The sequence below is a fragment of the Brassica napus genome, chromosome C3 (assembly GCF_020379485.1).
Source record: "Brassica napus cultivar Da-Ae chromosome C3, Da-Ae, whole genome shotgun sequence".
NCBI lineage: Eukaryota > Viridiplantae > Streptophyta > Magnoliopsida > Brassicales > Brassicaceae > Brassica > Brassica napus.
In genome coordinates this window covers 54696494-54716366 of record NC_063446.1, presented here as the reverse complement: position 1 = coordinate 54716366, position 19873 = coordinate 54696494, and the positions used below count along the sequence as shown (strand labels likewise).

General features: G+C 35.5%; 1 long non-coding RNA gene across 10 annotated transcripts; it reads right to left on the bottom strand.

The window, feature by feature from the left end:
- Positions 1-961: 961 nt before the first annotated feature.
- LOC106389547 lies at positions 962-3273 on the bottom strand. 10 transcript variants are annotated; one of them, XR_007320626.1, is made up of 4 exons: positions 2312-2660; positions 1757-2202; positions 1496-1650; positions 962-1412 (listed from the first exon to the last, which is right to left on the bottom strand). It is a non-coding gene; the product is annotated as an uncharacterized LOC106389547 (long non-coding RNA). The 10 variants fall into 10 exon arrangements; XR_007320627.1 differs by having other exon boundaries at positions 1796-2202; positions 2312-2658; XR_007320629.1 differs by having other exon boundaries at positions 1496-1884; positions 1980-2137; positions 2312-2658.
- Between the last annotated feature and the right edge of the window lie 16600 nt (positions 3274-19873).

Sequence of the window (19873 nt, the reverse complement as noted above, 5' to 3'; positions counted from 1 at the left end):
TGAATAGTTTCATTCTCAGATTTCAGAGACCCTGTGACCACCGACTACATTTCCATAGTAACTTTATGAAGGAGAAGACCGTTTGCAAAGGTTTTGGCGGTGACGGACGGAAAGCATCAGAGATTCTAAAATCTACATATACGACGTGCCATACTAGGCGAGGCGGCGATATGACTGAACTCTTGCCGATTCTACTTCACATGAACCTTTTGCGGAAGATACTTTTAACTACTGTAAGTCATAGTTGTAATACTGTTCCATTCCATTTGACGATTTTTTCATGTTCCATTCCATTTGACAATATTACTTCAGCATGTTCCATTTCATTTGACAGTTAATAAATAGTGTTCTATTTTGCTTAGAAATATAGTTTGTAATTTTATTTAGTTGATATTTTGGTTTAAGGTTTAGTGATTAAGGTTTAAAGTTTTGTATTTAGAAGGTGAGGGGGTATGGTTGGAGTCAACATTAACTTCTTACATGGAATCATAGACATTTCATAATTTCACCAACATATACTATGCTATTTATTTTGTTCTACTCTATTTGGGTTTAGAGTTTATATTTCAGTTTATCGTTTATATTTGGGTTTAGGTTTATTGATTAGGGTTTAGATTTTAGTATTTAGGGGTTAGGTTGGGGTTGGGATAAAGTTTAGTATATATGGGTTAGGATTTGGGTAATTGATACACTAAAACTGAACCTTTCCTACTGTCACTACAAGAAAGCGTCTCATATATAGCATGACGAAAACGCTATTAGAAGATAACACAGCGTTATCGCGAACGCTGTATCTTCCCCCGCAATCTTTTCTCGAGCACTTTAGATAGCATTTTTTTGTATGCTATTTTAATGTATTATTTCAATAGCGTTTTGCTATTTATGCAATTATATAACGTATAATAGCATATAATAATTGATGTGATAGTGTAGATAGAAAATAAAAAATATTATAAAAAAATAAAAAATATTTTAAAATTGTATATATCGAAATTGTTTACTATATAACCAAAAACAAAACCAAAAATCTAAACCATAACTAAACCAAAACATAAACCTATAGCTAAACCAAAAACATAAACCTAAAGCTAAGTCTTCACTATCATCGCCATGACCACCAAGATGATAATAGTGGAGTACAAGTGTCTCGAAGATCTATCTGATGCCAAGTGTTCTTCACCTTCCAAAGCTACACCTAAAATTTCAGAACCTAAAGATCTATCTCCTAGTGCCACACCACACCACGATTCGTATCCCCACAGCACGACGCCTTGCCTCCTCTGACGTCAAGCTTCTTGCACCAGACTTATAAAGGGGAAATGATGTTAAGCAGAGAGCCATGGAGAGTGAGCCTGACAGGAACTCGTTATGGAAGAGTTGTTATACTCCACGTAATCATGATCGACCATTTTCTGGTTTAAAAAAAGAACAAAGCAATTAGCTCTTTTCAAAGCATCATGATCTCTGTAACTAGAGATTTGGCCAAGAGATATACCTTTGGAAGTTCGTCAACTTCTTCATCAATCCCTGCAACATCACAAAATTCATCAATCGCATATGTCTGCTCTCTGTCTCATCTGTCTTCCTTCTTATGTGATCTCCTCCACATCACTTAAGCATATGCTTCTTGTCGTGGCTGTGGTTCCAGTTCTGTAGTGTATCATCAAACAAACTGTGCTATGAGAATAAGTAGGAACAAGTCAAGAAAATTTAACTCAAATGAAACAAGCCATTCACGCAAGTGTTTTCAACTGACATGTAACTTTGAAGTATGAGAAGGAACACACAAACTCACAACTTTCCTAGCTAAGGAAACATGGCATTGTCAACGGAAAGCGTTTTAGATCACTGAGAAGACCTAACTGAAGTTTTCTTCGCCGCACACTGAAATACTCAGTCATTGGGACCATGAGAGAAATCAACAGCCACAAAATATTTCAGCAAGAAACAGAATCATAAGCGAAGAGGAAAATTGATACCAGTTATTTGGGACCGGCGAGCCTCCATCTGTTCTTCACGAAGCTGAAGAGACCAAAGAGGATTCACGCCGACCAAACCGAGATATATGTCTTCTCTCCGTATACCACCACCACCATTTCGTTGTAGTTGTTATCACTCGAGCTTCTCTGTGACAGTTCTAGATACACAAACAATGTAACAAATCGAACCCTAATCGCAAAAGCCCCAATCAAAACACTAAACCTGAAACAAATCAAAACCCTAATTGCAAACGTCCCAATCCAAACCCTAAAACTGAAACAAATGGAAACCCAAATCGAAAACATGGGTTGATGACGGGAGTGAATCTCACTGTCGTTGTCTTTGAGCGGTGATGGGTTGTTGTTCTAGGTACCGTTCGGTTCGAATTCAGCTGCAGAGTGGAGAGGCGTTCTCGGGAGGTGACGACGGTGACGAACTCAGACCGGTCTTTTATTTTTCCTCCTGTAATCTCAATCTCTCATCTCTCTGTCTCATCTCTTATCTTTCATCTCTCTGTTGTGTTTCAGAAAAATAATGGAGAGCATCAGAGGAAGAGTTGAGATAAGAAGAGAAAAAGACCGGTATCTTCTTCTTCTTCCTCATGCAATCTCTCATCTCTCTCTGTCTCATCTCTCTGTCGTTTTTTTTCTTCTGAACTCAGATCTGCCGTGTTTGAGAAGACAAAAGGAGAGGACAAAACACAATCTCCACCTTTGGATTAAAAAAAATTAAGGGTAGAGATTGCAATCCTTGTGTATTCCTTTCAACCAATAGGTTTTTTTTCTTTTTATGTATAAATATTTATAGAATAATTGTTATGTTTATATTTGGAGGCAAGTGAAGTAAAGTGAGAGGGAAAATGAAATTAGGGTAAGAGAGAAAAGATAGCGTTTTAACGTAGAAGGATATTATATATGTGGCTTTTTATAGCATCGATATAAAAAAACGCTATCTTAAATAATGAGTTATGTCAATGATAGCATTTTTGACAAGAACGCTATCTTCTTATGCTATCTTTGCCCCCTCCTCTTGTAGTGTGTCACGTTAATAGTGGTAATTGTAGTATTTGAGATTCAATACAGAGGACCAGTCTACACTTTATTCTTATAAGTTTTCAACTTAGCTAAAACTCAAAGTGGGGGTTTGAATTAAGTGGTGACGTGCAAGTAAAGTAAATGATTTCAGATAATTAAAATTCAATATAACAAGCCGATCTAGGGTTTCTCATCGGATGTCAAATCTTAACCAAACATTTATTCAAGCTCCTTGAAGCACAATCTAGAACACGGATCACTCAGGTAGAACAGCCTACTGCCGTGGTGGTGTTCTCTTTGCGGTTCGACCTTGATGCCTAAACTGTCGTTTGGATCAAGGATCGATTACAAGCAATAGAGATCAAGTCCGATAGGTTCACCGAGCACTCTAGTATCTACTTTTGCTGACTAGAGATGCGATGCGCGGCTCATTCATTCAATATCAAGCAACCTACTTCACGGTTAATGAGCAGATTGAACCTAAGATATAGCAGCAAGTGATCAGGTTAGAGCTAGCATTAAGAGCCGGGATGAACGAAGACACAATAGTGTTGCTTATTTATGTTTAGCCTTGAAATTAACACCCTAAAATCCTAGACAAGCTAGCCGGCTACTCAGCCATAACACAAGATGAACAAGACATGACAACTGAATAATACTGCATATAAATCCAAGGATAAATCAATAGGGTTCACGATGATCTTCTCTCTCAAGAAGAGGAGCCATCTCCCTTACAATAGCAATTATCCAAGAATAGGTCTAGGTCTCTTGCAAAACTAGCGTAGTCAACAAAATAAAGATAAGGATGACTTTTTATATGGAGGCGCCATCGACTCCAGAGGAGAAAATAGGTGATTAGGGCAAATCTTTGAAAGATATGGAAACTTCCATAAATGTCGGGAACAATCGTCTGGCTGTTCCTAGTGGGATCAACCTTCAGACTGCTCCGCTCGATTGTTCTGTGGGGGAAAACTCCAATTCTTGCTCCTTTCTTCACGCTTCTTCCTTCAGCTCTTCAGTCTACTTCAGACCTGAAATGACTCTAAAAGGACAAGACTAACTCGAGAAAACACTGAAAACAAGTTAGAAAGCATATACACAATGGTGTCAAAAACACCAAATATGAGTAATGTTTACTATTAGAGTATGTGTGTGAGGTTATAACCATATACTATTTCGGCGATGTGGAATAGAACACTCAGTGTATATGTATATGGCCAATAAACGTGTGACGTGTAAGAAATGTGAAGAACACGCTCAAGAATAAGAGAGAAAGAGAAGTTTAATCCAGAAAGTAAAGAGACAGAGAGTAAGAAAGTTGTTTGGAAGAGAGAGAGTAAAGAAGGAGAATCTTATTTCCTTAAAACTTTTCCTGGAGTCTACATCTAAGAATATATAGAGAGATTGTACAGAGAAGTAATCTAAACAAATGAGTCTGATGTGACAAGTCCCCAACAGCTCTTTTAATTCTAATTCAAATGGTTTCTCTTGCCTCCAACAGTCGTGTGGATACATTGCCATGGATGGATTTCTGTGTATGAATCTCGGTCGTGTGGATACATTGTCGTGGAAAGATTTCTGTGTATATGAATCTCTTCTTCCAGAATCCATGTTTCTTCTTCTTCTTAATACTCCCCCTCAAGCTTGAGCATAAGGTATGGTCAAGCTTGGAAGCCATGAACACATCCCTCATTAAAACCTTAGTGTGAAAAATCCAATGGGACAAAAACACACTAAGAAGAAAGAGTAGATGCTTCATGGCAAAGAGGATCATGATCTCGACAAGTATATGAGTCCTAACCTTGGATGGAGACTCACAAACTTTGGTGCTTGCTCCTTTGGTGAAGATGTTAGCAAGTTGATCTTCACTTCTTGTATAACAAGGCAAAATGATCAGTTGTTCCACAGCTTGTCTCACCTTGTGACAATCCACATTAATGTGTTTTGTCCTCTCATGAAACACTGAGTTTGATGCTATATGAATAGCCGCCTGATTATCACAATGCATTGTGATTGGTGTTGTTGTTTCTATGCCCAAATCTCCTAGCAGGTTTCTGGTCCAAATGAGTTACTATTGAGCTTCCTTGCCCTATATTCTGCTTCAGCACTTGAACATGATACCACCTTTTGCTTCTTGCTCTTCCAAGTTACTAAGTTGCCTCCAATGAAAGTGCAATAGCTTGTTGTAGACCTTATGTCCAACTTATCACCAACCCAGTCTGCATCACAATATCCCACAATCTCTGTGCTCTTGTTGCAACCCATCCATACGCCTTGACCCAGAGCTTCTCTCAGATACCTCATGATTCTTTCCACCATATTCTAATGATGAACTTTAGGTGCTTGCACATACTGGTTAACTTGATTCACAACTTCCCAATCATTCTCTTATAGAGTTTGAAGTCTCCAAATGGCTTATCTTCAATCCCCCCCTCACGCAAGACTTTGTACCCTTGTTCAAGGGGTGTCTTGGCTATTCTTTCTCTAAACTTTCATGTTTCATTTAAAAGATCAAGTGTGTAATTTCTTTGAGATAAGAAAAGCCCTTCTTTAGAGCGGGATATTTGTATCCTTAGAAAGTATTTTAGCTCACCCAAATCTTTAATATCAAAAGTAGACTTAAGAAAAGCTTTGGTTGAGAATTGAGATGATACTTTCCTTGTCACTTCATGTGATGATAATATCATCTACATAAATCAGAATCACCATAATTCCTTGCTTTCTTGTGAGGGTGAAGAGTATATGATTAGCTTTTGATTTTACAAACCCTCTTTCATTGAAAGTTGTACTCAGCTTGTGATACCAAGCTCTTGGTGGTTGCTTCAATCCATAGATTACCTTCTTCAATCTAAGGACTATTCCCTGGTTTCACAGAGTATTCCATACCCGGAGGTGACCTCATATAAACGTCATCCTCCAATTCTCCTTGAAGAAAAACATTCTTGACATTCATCTGCCATAAATCCCACTCCAAATTGACTACTAAGGAGAGTAGAATTTTTATGGTGTGTAGCGTAGCTACTGGTACAAAAGTTTCCAGATAGTCTTCTCCATAGACTTGAGTGTATTCTCTTGCAACTAGCCTTGTCTTCTTCCTCTCTAGTTTTCCATTAGCTAGATACTTGATGGTGAAGAGTAGGCGACTTGTTACTGCTTTCTTTCCTTTGGGAAGTTCGGTTTCATATCAAGTATCATTCTTGATCATGGCACTGATTTCATCTTCAACTGACTCTCTCCACTCATCCAGCTCCATTGCCTCTTCATAAGTCTTTGGAATGTACTTGTAGAATTCCGGAACCTGAAAAGGACCGTCGGGATAAACTTTGGACAACAGAACAAGCAAGTTGGTCGATAGGCTTAAGGTCAAGCTTTACAAGGTTGAACGGAAGGGTTAAATGGTCTGAAACTTGATATAAGGACTAAGCCTTGCAAGGAAAACGTGGCTGACTTGATTCAGATCATAAGAAATGATTGTGAACAAGGTATAATGAAGGAATGATCAAAAATGATCATTAATTGTATAGTTCGGGTCAGTAAATGCACCAAGGGACTTATACGGATAGAATGTGAAGTGGTGAGTAAGCTGGACGAGCTGGAGTAGCTAATCTACTAGCTGAACCAGCTGAACACTCATCTAAACCAGCTAAACACTCGCTGAACACTCACTGATCATCTCACACTAGCTGCACACTCACTGATCAGCTCACACTAGCTGAACTACTAACTGAGCTAGCTGGGTGAGCTGGCAGTTAGCTCAACTTAGCTGACCTAGTTGTTTGGATACTGACCTAGATGGGTGGTCTGACACTGTAGGTGGACACTGAGGCAGGTCAGGGGTGGATGGTAATTGCCAGGCCCAAGGGGTGCGATCTGAACCATTGATTTAATCAATGGCCATAATTGATACCAAAAGGATACAATGGTTAGAAAAGTAACCACCCTTTCTCCTATAAAAGGAGGACGGTTCCGTGACTTTGCAGGCACGCCAGGGCTTCCTACTACACCCTGAAACATAAATAAATACAGAGAAAAGACAGAGAGTTGGTCGGATTCAACATCCAAGACCAAGAGTGGTGTGAAGGCCACAAAGAGGCAGCTTTGGGAGAGATCAAAGTGGAAGTTATGAATGACCCTTTGATGGGTTTTTATCCGTTTTAATATCACCCAAAGCAACCTCTATAGCCTGAGAACACACGCAAATAGTCAGGGAAGAAGAGAGATGGCCGGATTCCACTTTCTATGGCCATGATAGCCTTAAGGGCGGATGTGCGTGGGAAGGAAGTTTCATGGGAGTTGGGAACGGCCCTTTGATGGTGTTTGATTATGGATGATCATGCCCTAGGCTTCCTCTATAGCCTGGGAACGTACGCAATTGTTCATGAGAGAAGAGAGAAGGCCAGACTCCACTCTCAATGGCATGGACAGCTTTGAAGGCGGATGCAGTGTAGAAAGCGGTTTCATGGGAGTTTAATGGAAGGAAAGATTGGTGCGACCCATGAATGTATCTTATCAATACTGTAAGTATATGATAATACTTGATAAAGGCGTGTGCAAGAGGAGCAGGGACTTCCATGATAAGGGATGGCACAAGATCTAGTAAGATCAAGTATAAGGTAACCGATGTATGATTACTTCCCGGTTTATGTTTATGTCTCTTGAGGTGCGATTAAGGCCAGGTATGGCACGCCCCTTGAAGAATATATATTTTGATGTAAACTAATGATCCAGTACCTTGAGGAAAGGGGCAGATCATTGTTGATCTAATTCATCCATGTGGGATGATAGTTAGATGCTACACGTTGGATAGTGATCCATGGCGGGTCATGGATTGGTGTTAGGTTTGATCATGGCGTGAATCATTTATCCGGATAATGGAGGAACCACATGGGGTCCTAGTATAAGAGGAACCATGGAGAGTGTAAGGTCCAATTCGTTTGGAACAAGCAGCAAGCCATGAAGAAGCTTATGGCTAGTACCATGTGACGCAGACCATAAGTATTGAGCCTAGGTGTGATTATTCAAGGGAGGCCGTGTGTGATCTGATCATGGGTAAGGATGGACGACATGATCCATAGATGATGGATCAAGGTGTCTGGTCTGACTGATCAAAGGATGCATCGGTTGTAAGAGTAAGACTGAACGGCTCCATTGGGACATGGTTCCATGGCTAGTTAGGTAAGTGTGGGCTCTCATCAGTTCTGAGTCATGTGGGGTGGTTGGTTGATTGACTTAGGATTTTATGGGCATCATTAGTCCAGTAGCTGGACCTGGTATCATAAGCTAATAAGCAAAAAGGATGTTGGGTGATGCATGAGCCGGTAAGGGCCAAATGCATATCATTAATTGTTTGAAGGCTTGTCAAGGGTTACTTAAGTCTGTGGGGATGGTTGGCTGAATGACTAAGTACCAAAGGGAGTTGTTTTATGAGTAAAGGAGCTGGATGCAGTATATGGCAGCTGGCCATAGCTCGGTCTTAGCTGTGTTCGAGTGTGACAGCTCGATCAACTGGTCTACGAGTTCATTCAGCTAGAGCAGCGGGGCCGATGAGCTAACAAGCTCCGTGGATATGGCCAAGGTATGATCTAGAAATATTTTCTTAAATAGAATGGTTTAGAGGAATGGAACCTCATATAGTTAGACTTGAACCGAGTTAAGGAATGATCTCTAAGCTGTATGGTAGTTAGTTGAGCTAACTAGAGCATAGATGATTAAACCGGTTAAGTGTATGGTTGGATTTAGATCCAATGTTATATAAGAATATTCCGCTGCGTATAACTATGAATGATCTAAGCTATGAAAGGCTAAGGAAGTCTCTAGCTAAGGTCTAAGGTAGCCATCGCCTAAGGGCGAACTTATAGAAGTATGGCTAAAATTAGGAGGTTCGGCCAGTATGTGGTCTGAGCGATGAAGGACATCGACCGTGGCTTAGGCAGATGGGTTGGGGCCCTTCAGTACTCTTGATCCAGATTGCTGATGAAGACTACATTTGCTTGAGGATAACTTGCTAAAGAATAGGTTGCTTGGATAGGATAAGCAATTGCATTGCTGTTGAAGTATACTTTGATGTTCAGCCACTGAGATGGTTTATTCATCCTTGTACTCCTCTTTAATGGTTGAACTTCTTGTTGCATTCCATCTTGATCATGGACAGCTGAACTTTGGATAGCTTTTTCGTGGATAACTTCCCCGTGGACAGCTGAATCATGGATAACTTCTTCATGGACAGCTTCCTCGTGGATAACTTGCATATTAGGTTGATTTCCCCCCTCATGATCAGGATGGACTGTTTCTTCAACTGGTGTAGCTTCATCAACAACTGGAGGTGTATGTGAAGTGCTCGGTACCCCACTGGTTTAAGGCTGGCTGATGCCTAGGCTTTCCAGAATGATTTTCAAGTTGTTTGCCCTAACTGAAGGTCCTTGTGAGAGATCTTGAAGGCTTTCCCAACTCTTCTCATCATAGTATCCCTTTGATTCCACAAACTTAACATCCCTTGAGACCGTAACTTTTCTTGATTCAGGTATGTAGCACTTGTACCATTTCTGCGTGTGGGAATATCCTATGAACATGCCCTTGACACTCTTGACTTCCAGCTTATTTCTCTGTTCTCCTGGTGTCAAGACATAATACACACACCCAAACACACGCAAGTGATCTAGTGGAGGTTTTATTTTGTTTAATATCTGAAAGAGAGAGACATCTTAGAGGACTTTGGTAGGAATTCTGTTAATCAGATAGCAAGCTGATACAATAGAATCTCCCCAAAACCTCTTTGGAACGTTTGTATGGAACATCACGCTCCTTGTAACCTCCATAAGATGGTGATTCTTTCTTTCAGCAACTCCATTTTGTTGTGGTGTGTATGGACAGCTTGTTTGATGGATAATTCCATGTTTTGCTAGGTGTTGTTTGAAGGTGTGGCTACTGTATTCCCCACCATTATCATACCTCAAAATTTTGATCTTGGAATTAAAATAGTTAGATACATAGTTTTGGAAGTTAATAAAAGCTTCTAAAACGCTATATTTACTATGAATCGGAGTGAGTCATGTACTCATCTTATGGTTTTCTCTAGATGCACAAGGTGCTGTTCTAAAATCTGAGTGTACTAGATCAAAACACTTTTCATAAATAGTCATAGATTTAGGAAAAACAGATTTGTAATGTTTACCAAGAATACAAGCCTCATAAGTTTCATTTTTGAAAGATAGATTAGGTAACATCAAGCTTAAAACACGAGAATGATGGTGGTCTGTTCTAGCATGCCATAACATATCACTAGCTAAAACAGAAGCAGAATTAAAAGCACAAGATAAATCAGAAACTTTGGTGTCTTCAAGCAAATAAAGCTCTCTGTTGCTCACACCTTTTCCCAGCATCTTTCTGGTCTTAATATCATGAAAGCAAACATCATTAGGACTGAAAATGACATTGCTATTCAGATCATTAGTTGCTCTTAACATATAGTAAGTTGGATGTGAAAGTAGGCATGTAAAATGCTTGAGACTCCTTATCAAATAGTTTCATATTTTCCACTCCCTCAATTGGTATTCTATCACCATTTGCAATCACAACACTCCCTAGAGCAGGTTTAATATCACTAATCAGTCTAGCATCCCTAATCATATGATAAGAAGCTCATGAATCAATGATTAAAGACCTAACAGTGTGAGATGCATTGTGAATAGAGTTTAGAGCATTGACACTGATGTTACTAGATTTTGCATTGATAGCCTTGATAAGGGCTTCAATGTCTGACTTACGGATGAAGGTATCATCAGGAGATGTCTGAATATCGATACAGAAGAAAAAGTTCTCTATCGATTCAACAAGTGTTGTACTTATGGGAAAGCGATAGAGAAAGAGAGAAAAAAACGAAGATTTGACATAGTGATTTTTTTTTTGATAAAAAAAAAATATGATTGAATTTATTTTGTACCCTTCGCTCAATGAGAACATGGGTCAGATTCTGTAGGATTAAACCTATGGGACTTAAGAATGATGGAAGGGAATAAAATCAAAAAAGAAATCAAATAAAGAAAAGAGAGAGAAAATAAAGAAATAATAAGTAAATAAAAATGAAGTAGAAGAACCCATATTACAAATGAACAAATTCAAACTTGAAAAAGTCTCTCTCTGATTCTCGGAGAATGAGGGGCAAAGAGATTGATCGAGAAAGATCTCTTGTTCTTGTTATAAGATCGTATGATTGGATCCGCAGATGTTTGGTAAAAAAGAATAATCTTACCATTGTGGGTGGTTGAGATCATGGCTCTTCCATCTTCTCCCATGCGCATGGAGCTTGGTACTGTTGTCTCATGAGCTCTTGCTTCATGTGCTCTGGCCTGGTTGTGTTTGTTTGCTGAAGCTGGCCTGAGGTGAGGGTGAAAAATCCAGCAGTTGGTTTTGGAGTGCCTTTGCCTCTTGCAGTGTTCACAAGTCACTGACTTGTCTCCTCCCCCTCTTGGTTTGAAGTAAGCTTTGTTAGCTAAAGCACTCTCCACCTTCTCAGCTTTATTTCACATGCATAGCTCCCCCTTTGCACCAAAGACACCATCTAAGCATAACTCCTTCTGAAGTTGAGCAAACACGTCATCATAGCTTGGAAACTCTTTAGCTTTCAATATGTGTTTGAGCACATCATTGAAGCTTGGATTGAGTGTGAGGAGCAGCCCAAAAATCTTGTCTTCCTCACTCCTCTCTTCAAGGGTGCTAGGATCAGTGATGTTTGGTCTTAGCATCTCAAGTTCAGACCACAACTGGCTATACTTCCCAAGATGTTTGGTGAAGTCCATCTCCTCTTGTTGCAAGTTTTTGATTGCCCTCTTAACCACAAATATTATGGTGAGGTTTGAAGTGTTGCCATACACCTTGTGTAAGGTGTCCCATAACTGCTTTGCGGTTTCACGGTATGAATAAGACTCCATGATAGGAGCATCAAGTGAGCTTTGCAAGATAGACAACACTATGAGATCTTCCTGACCTCATTTGCCTTCATCTATCACTACAACCTCCTTGCCATCTTCTCCTTGAGTGATTTGTCTAGATGCTTCACTTGAAGTGATATGCTCCCACAGACTTCTTCCTCCAAGGGCTGTCTTGGTCAATCTCGATCAAGATATGTAGTTTGCACCTCTCAGGGTAACCGGAATCATGACTGGTTTGTGTTGCTCCATCTTTGCTAGCTTTGCTTGCTATTGTCCAGCGGATAAAAGGATGCGCCAAGAAGAAATTTTAATTTCTAAAGCTGGACGGGAGATAAACCAAAGATGCTCTCTACAAATGAAGTAAGATAGAAAGAACAGAGTGAGCACTTCAAGAATTTGAGAAAAAATTTGTCAAGAACAGTTTTTATTACCCACTGGGTAAAATAAAAATAAAAGAAATTCTGAAGAAAATCAACCGAACAAGTGAAAGAATAAGGTAAATAGAGTAATTTTGCGGAAGTAATTTGGTGTTAAAGAGCCTGGAGGCTCTGATACCATGTAAGAAATGTGAAGAACAAGCTCAAGAACAAGAGAGAAAAAGAAGTTTAATCCAGAAAGTAAAGAGAGAGAGAGAGAGAGAGTAAGAAAGTTGTTTGTAAGAGAGAGAGTAAAGAAAGAGAATCTTATTTCCGTAAAACTTTTTTGTAGTCTACAGCTAAAAAATTATAGAAAGATTGTACAGAGAAGTAATCTAAACAAATGAGTCTGATGTGACAAGTCCCCATCAGTTTTTTTAACTCAAATGATTTTTCTTACCTCTAACGGTTATGTGGATACATTGCTGTGGATGGGTTTCCGTGTATGAATCTCGGCCGTGTGGATACATTACTGTGGATGGGTTTCCACGTATGAATCTCTTCTCCTAGAATCCATGTTTCTCTTTTTTTTTTAATATGACGTAGGTGGCTTGTTTTTCTTTCCTTTGAAATATTTTTAGGCGCACTTACCATATATGATAGGGATACGTAACACACATAGAACACATGTTTAAGGGATAAATTAAAATGGATCAATTAAAATGTAAATGTTAGTTTTTCTATTACGTTAAAATCATTGTCATTTATTTAATTTATGTCCTAGAAAAGTAAATGTGATTCTCTGTTTGCACGGTTAAACCGGTTGACATATTTTGTCACTATTCACAAATTTCTTTCGTAAAACAGAACGAGACAAAGAATCATTTTAAAACACAATATCCTTGAAAAATGATTTTGGAAACATTCATCATGGAAATAATGAAGCGGCTTATCTCATGTGGCACTGCACAAACTATAAAACCTAATAGTTATTTGAAATTTTATTTTTTATTGATGACATAAAGCAGTAAACTATATGAGTGGGAAATGAGAATAGTGAAAGATGAAATCATCGAAAAAGAGAAGAGTCAGTGGTATATAAGATAGCGATACAATAACAACAATTATATAGTTTTTTTTTAAACCACTCTACGTTTTAAATATGTTACCGTACAATAACAACATATAGTTTTTTTTTTCTTTTTTAACATATAGTTGTTTTAAATCACTATACGTTTTAAATATGCTACCGTTTAATTATTGATATTTAAAATATATAGTTTTAACAACAATTATACATGTTCTTAGCATTTAGAAGCTTTAGTTATCTATACATCATGCCCTAAAGGAAAGTCAGAAACCATCTTTCAGGTTTGTGATGGGAGTAGTCACTAGTGGTCAGTGTTTAATATTAAAAACTATAGGCAAACATGAATATCGGAATCCTTTTCATTTGTAATGTATCATGATATACATTGAATCTTATATTTTAAAGAACTTCTAAATCATATACGACATTAAGAATTGAGTTCTGCACTTTTTCTCCTCCACTGCCCCGTAGGGTAGGTTTCGATATTATAAATACATATATATGTATTGCTAAAAAAATACATAAATATGTCATACTAACATACACAAACATACATACATACCAAAGCCGTAACGAAATTGAATTCTCTAAATGTGAACTTACCTAGTGAATTGTTTTTAAGCAATAGTCCAAGCGTCAACTCCTTTCTCAAAAAAAAAGTCCAAGCGTTGGACCAAATGACGTGTCGTAGTCCAGCTAATTAAAAAGAACACGTGACAAGTAATTTGAATAAAGAGATTAGACACAAATCGTCGTCAAAAAAGTGTTTAAAAAAAAGATTCGACACAAAACATACAGTTCCATTCCATTGAGATTTTCTTTAATCGGAAATTGAAATCCACGTTTATATATTTATTTTAAGAGAATGGTAAGTATAATATATTTATTGCCGATCCACTTCACTAATTATAAAGACTAGAATGTAAAACGATACTTACACTTTAATAATTATTGAACATGGGATTGGTTTTTACAAAAAAAAAAAAAACATGGGATTGGTATTATTGTTTATTGTGGGCTCGGTTCCATTTGGTTCGCATCGGTTTAGTTCCATTTTTTCTAAGAAGTGTCGCAAACGATTTAAAAGAATTCACTTAAGTAAACGCCTTTTATAATTCTGCTCTGTTTTATGTTTATTCCAAATCATTTTTCAATAATATGACTTCGGTTGATAAGAAAATCAGAAAAAAGTAACCGGTTTTGATCTCCGATTTGATGTTACCTGCCTTCCAACCGTTCCTTTGACTGGTATGTACTGTGGATCCAATGATTGGCCGCGTGAACTAGACTAAAAAGTTCAAAATCATGACGTGAATGCGTGTGAAAAATCATAAGCATGAGAAGGTTGACTTTTGTAATGTTTACCTTTTGCAGTTCGATCATATCACTAGTTTTCCAAATAAACCGCGTCAACCACAACACGCATTGAGAACGCGGACAAACAACAACTCTTATCGTTTTTTGGGTAAACTCTTAGAGCACGATTATTCGGAAGTTCGGTAGAGTTATTAGCGGAATATAAGAATTTGTCTCTTAACTTTTAACTAAAAAATCTAAGAACTGGTTCTTAAATAAGAGTTTTAAGAGCTGGTTCTTAACTTTTTTAGTTAAAAATTAAAAGATAAAAGATGGATTCTTATATTCCGCTAAGAACCTCACTTTAAAAATCTCTCATAATCATGCTCTTATCTTATTTTATCCTTTTTTGGTCAAATCTTACTTTATCCCCTTTTGCTTTCGACAACTCATTATGTTCAGGTTTAGTTTACTTTTTGAATGTATTGCAATTAAGGGTCTGAATAACAATCATGGTTTTGTTAATATAAACGATACAAGATAAGATTTTATCGGTAAAATATATTTGCAGTTTTTCTAGATAAATATTAAAAATGTAACATTTTTATTTTTAGTTTATTTATTTATTTTGTATTAAAATTTTAGATTTTTTTTTTGTATTGAACTTGTTTAATATTATAATTAATATATTCAGTTTATAAATTATATTTTTTTTAAGTTTGGTTGTTTCATTTAACAAAAATAATATAAATTTATTTTGTCTAGTTACAGATCTAGTTAACAATTTATTCCAAATTGCAAATTCTAGTTAAAATATACATTAAACAAAACTAAACTATATTAAATAATGTAACTAAATTTTGACAAAAGATGATTATATAATTCGTTATTAATAGTTCTGTTTTCTACTAAAACTAATTATCTTATCTTTAAAATAATAATATAATTTTTTATCTCAAAAAATATATATTTGAAAAGTAGATTATAATAGGAGTTACAAGAATTTATATTAAATATATGTTAGCAGTAGAGTAATTTATTAATATATGTGCTATTATTATTATGTCTTTTATTAATCAATTTTTTATCATCTTTTATTAATCAATTTTTTAAAAATAAGAAAAAACTAGTTTTTCATTATTTAATGCGTTATCCAATGCGGTTTTGATATTGTATCGCTGGGTAATTGGTTCCTGAGAACAAAAGTGCAGACGATGAGTTAATTGACTCATTTGAACACTGCAAATTGCTTGTATTTTTTTCTAAAAAAAAAACGTTAATTATAAATGTTGTATACTTGATTGGTAATAATTATCGGATTTCAAAAAACGTAACTAAATTCCGTGAATTGAATGTTTTTCCATTCATTACCTAAAACTGAAAACTACACACTTTAACAGAGACAAATAAACTATACTCACTCCGTTTAAAAATTTTTATGTTCCAAATTATATGACGTTTTCGGTTTTCTATGTAAAATTTATTAATACTTAATGTTATATGACCAATAATAATATACCTTTTATTTTATTATTGGTTGTGGTTAGATAAATAATTAATGATGTTTTTGTTTAGAAAATATAAAAAATTAATGATATTTTAATCTATGTGCACAATTGTAAAACGACTTATATTAAACGGAGGAAGTATTATTTAACAACGAAAATCATAGGATGAAATCGAACAAACATAACTAAGAAGTTTTTTGTTGAAGCCATTGGGGGACCGAACCATATCAAATTATTACCGATTCGTAATCAATTTAATTGAACGAACCATAAGGGATTCGACAATCATCAAAACTATATATGAATTTTTCAAAAAGCAAAAAAAAACTAGACATGAAAATGACACATATTCGTTGGTAAAATGTTTGGTGATAATATATATTGCACTTGCATACGTTAGAAGAAAAAAAAAAACATGCGTTAGACTATAAATTATGTGGTACACCTATCCTACACGTATGCACACATTTTAATGAGTAAATTAAGTGTTCGTGTCTTCTCATTCACATTCTTCTTTATTGAGGAAAATGTGATTATTCAAAAAGCTACTAAAGTTGATTTGTTTTTTTTTTTTTTTGCATTTTCACTTTTCTGAAATAAATGACTTTCTCAGGTTATTTGGTTCTAATTCAGAATAGAACTGGCATTAGCTTAGTTATGTATATATGTATGTGTGTTTTCTTTCTTTTTTTCTGACAACGTCTGTATATTTTTATTCCTTAAACTTCATTTGTAAGAGACAATAAAATATGTCACAGAACTAATAAAAAAAAAACTTTTTGCATTTTCCATTTAGAATCTTGAAGAACCGGGAATGAGGACAAAACTAATAGTTTCTGATAATGAAGAAGAGTTATTCTTGGGTTCACCCCTAGGTTCAACCTTTATTATTTCAAATCGATATCTTTTAAAAATAGAAATAAAATATTATCAAGTTATATTATATTTTTGAAATAAAAAAAAATAAAAATGAAATAGTAGTTACAGAAAAAATATTTTTAACGTCGTCGTCAGCAAAACACTAAACCATAAATCCTAATCCCTAAACCCTAAATCCTAAACCCTAAACTTTTGGGTAAATCCTAAACTCTCTACACCCTTGGGTAAACACTAAACCCTTGGATAAATCATAAACTTTAAATAAAAACACTAAACACTAAAACCCTAAAACCTAAACCCTAAATCCAAAACCCTAAACCCTTGAGTGTTTTAGTGTTTAGTGATTTTGATTTAGAGTTTAGGATTTATCCTAGAGTCAGGGTTTACCCAAAGGTTTAGGATTTAGGGTTTACGGATTAGGATTTAGGGTTTAATGTTTAGCTGACGACGTTAAAAATATTTTTTTTTGTAATTACTACTATTTTTTATTTAATTCTTTTTACCTTTTAATTTTAAAAACATAATATAATTTGACAATATTTTGTTTCTTTTTTTAAAAGATATCGAATATGAAATAAGACAATCCTATTGGTTGGTGAATCTAGAGGTTCATCCTTTTGTTATTTCATATTCGATATGTTTTAAAAAAGGAAACAAAATATTGTCAAGTTATATTATGTTTTTAAAATAAAAAGATAAAAAAAAAGTAGTAGTAATTACAAAAAAAAAATATTTTTAACGTCGTCAGCAAAATATTAAACCCTAAATCCTAATTCCTAACCTTAAAATGCTAAACCCTAAACTCTTGGATAAATCATAAACTCTAAATCAAAAACACTAAACAGTACTAAAACACTCAAGGGTTTAGGATTTAGGATTTAGAGTTTAGGGTTTAGTGTTTTAGTGTTTAGTGTTTTTTTATTTAGAGTTTAGAATTTATCCAAAGATTTAGGGTTTACCCAAAGGTTTAGGGTTTAGGATTTATGGTTTAGGGATTAGGATTTAGGGTTTAGTGTTTTGCTGACGACGTTAAAAATATTTTTTTTAAAATATTTGTATTTTTGTAATTACTACTTTTTTATCTTTTTATTGTAAAAACATAATATAACTTGACAATATTTTGTTTCTTTTTTTAAAAAATATCGAATATGAAATAACACAATCCTATTGGTTGGTGAATCTAAAGGTTCACCCTAGGGGGTGAACCCAAGAATAACTCCAAAAATAACTCATTAAAGAAGACTTATTCTTGGGTTCACCGACCAATAAGATTGTGTTATTTCATATTGGATATCTTTTAAAAAAAGAAACAAAATATTGTCAAATTAATATTATCCTTTTAAAATTAAAAGGTAAGAAGAAATAAATAAAAAATAGTACTAGTTACAAAAAAAAAATTAACGTTGTCAGCAAAACATTAAACCCTAAATTCTAATCCCTAAACCCTAAATCCTTGGGTCAACCCTAAACTTTATGATAAATCTTAAACTCTAAATCAAAATTACTAAACACTAAAACACTCAAGGGTTTAGGGTTTAGGATTTAGGGTTTAGAGTTTTAGGGTTTAATGTTTTTATTTAGAGTTTAGGATTTATCCAAGGGTTTAGGGTTTACCCAAGGGTTTAGAGTTTACCCAAGGGTTTAGGATTTACCCAAAGGTTTAGGGTTTAAGATTTAGGGTTTAGGAATTAGGATTTAGGGTTTAGTGTTTTGCTGACGACGTTAAAAAAATATATTTAATTCTTTTTTCTGTAACTACTATTTTTTTTTACTTTTTTATTTTAAAAACATAATATAACTTGTCAATATTTTGTTTCTTTTTTAAAAAGATATCGAATTTGAAATAATGAAATCCTATTGGTTGGTGAACCTAGAAGTTCACCCTAGGGGATGAACCTAAGACCATCAGCATTAGTGAACCCCATGGAAGGGGTTCACACGGCATTTTTTATTATTATTTTTTTTCTGTTTGATTTTTGTTTTTTTTTAAAAAATATATATATATATTAATAGGACCAATCGCGGGCCGCCACGTGTTGTGGAGCCCGTGCTACAGTGATGATCCGGGTTCACTGGAGTGAACTCCCAAGAGACAGGTTCATTGCTTTTGTTTATTTTAATATATATTTTTTTTTCGAAAACTGTGTGAATTCCTCTTGGAGTTCACCAATGCTGATGCTCTAACAATAACTCATTAAAGAATCTTCAGGATGACACTAAAATTAATTTTCAAAATCCGAGTCCAGATTCCATATAAATTAGACGTGTTAATAATGGTTAATCACACTGTATTAAATGTATTCATATTAATTTTAACTGTAACTGTACACTGTATCTCAATATATATATTATCATCTATTATGTACGACAGTACGAGTATAAAATCTATGTACATATTTACGTATCCAATGCTCCATCCCCTCCCCCACAAGTCGAAAATCCAAGCATGGAGTAGAAGCTGTGGAGTGAAGGCTTGAAACGAAATTTGGGGAAGGAGTTAATAGAATAGTCCGGGGTGAAGTGGCTTCGTGAGTATATCAAAATGCTGATTCTTAGTCGGAACATGAATCACTTTGAAGAAATTAAGCTTCACCTGATCTCTAGCGGTATGACAATCATTTAGTTCTCTCGAAAAGCAGGGTTGGTGGCAATACGGAGAGATGACTTATTGTCACATAATTTTTTTGCAGAAGAAGTAACCTTGATAAGGAGAGCAGTAAGCAATTGTTGAATCCAGAGAAGTTCACAAGTTGGTAAAGCCATGCCTTTATATTCAGTCAGTTTCAATCCTACTCATGCTTAT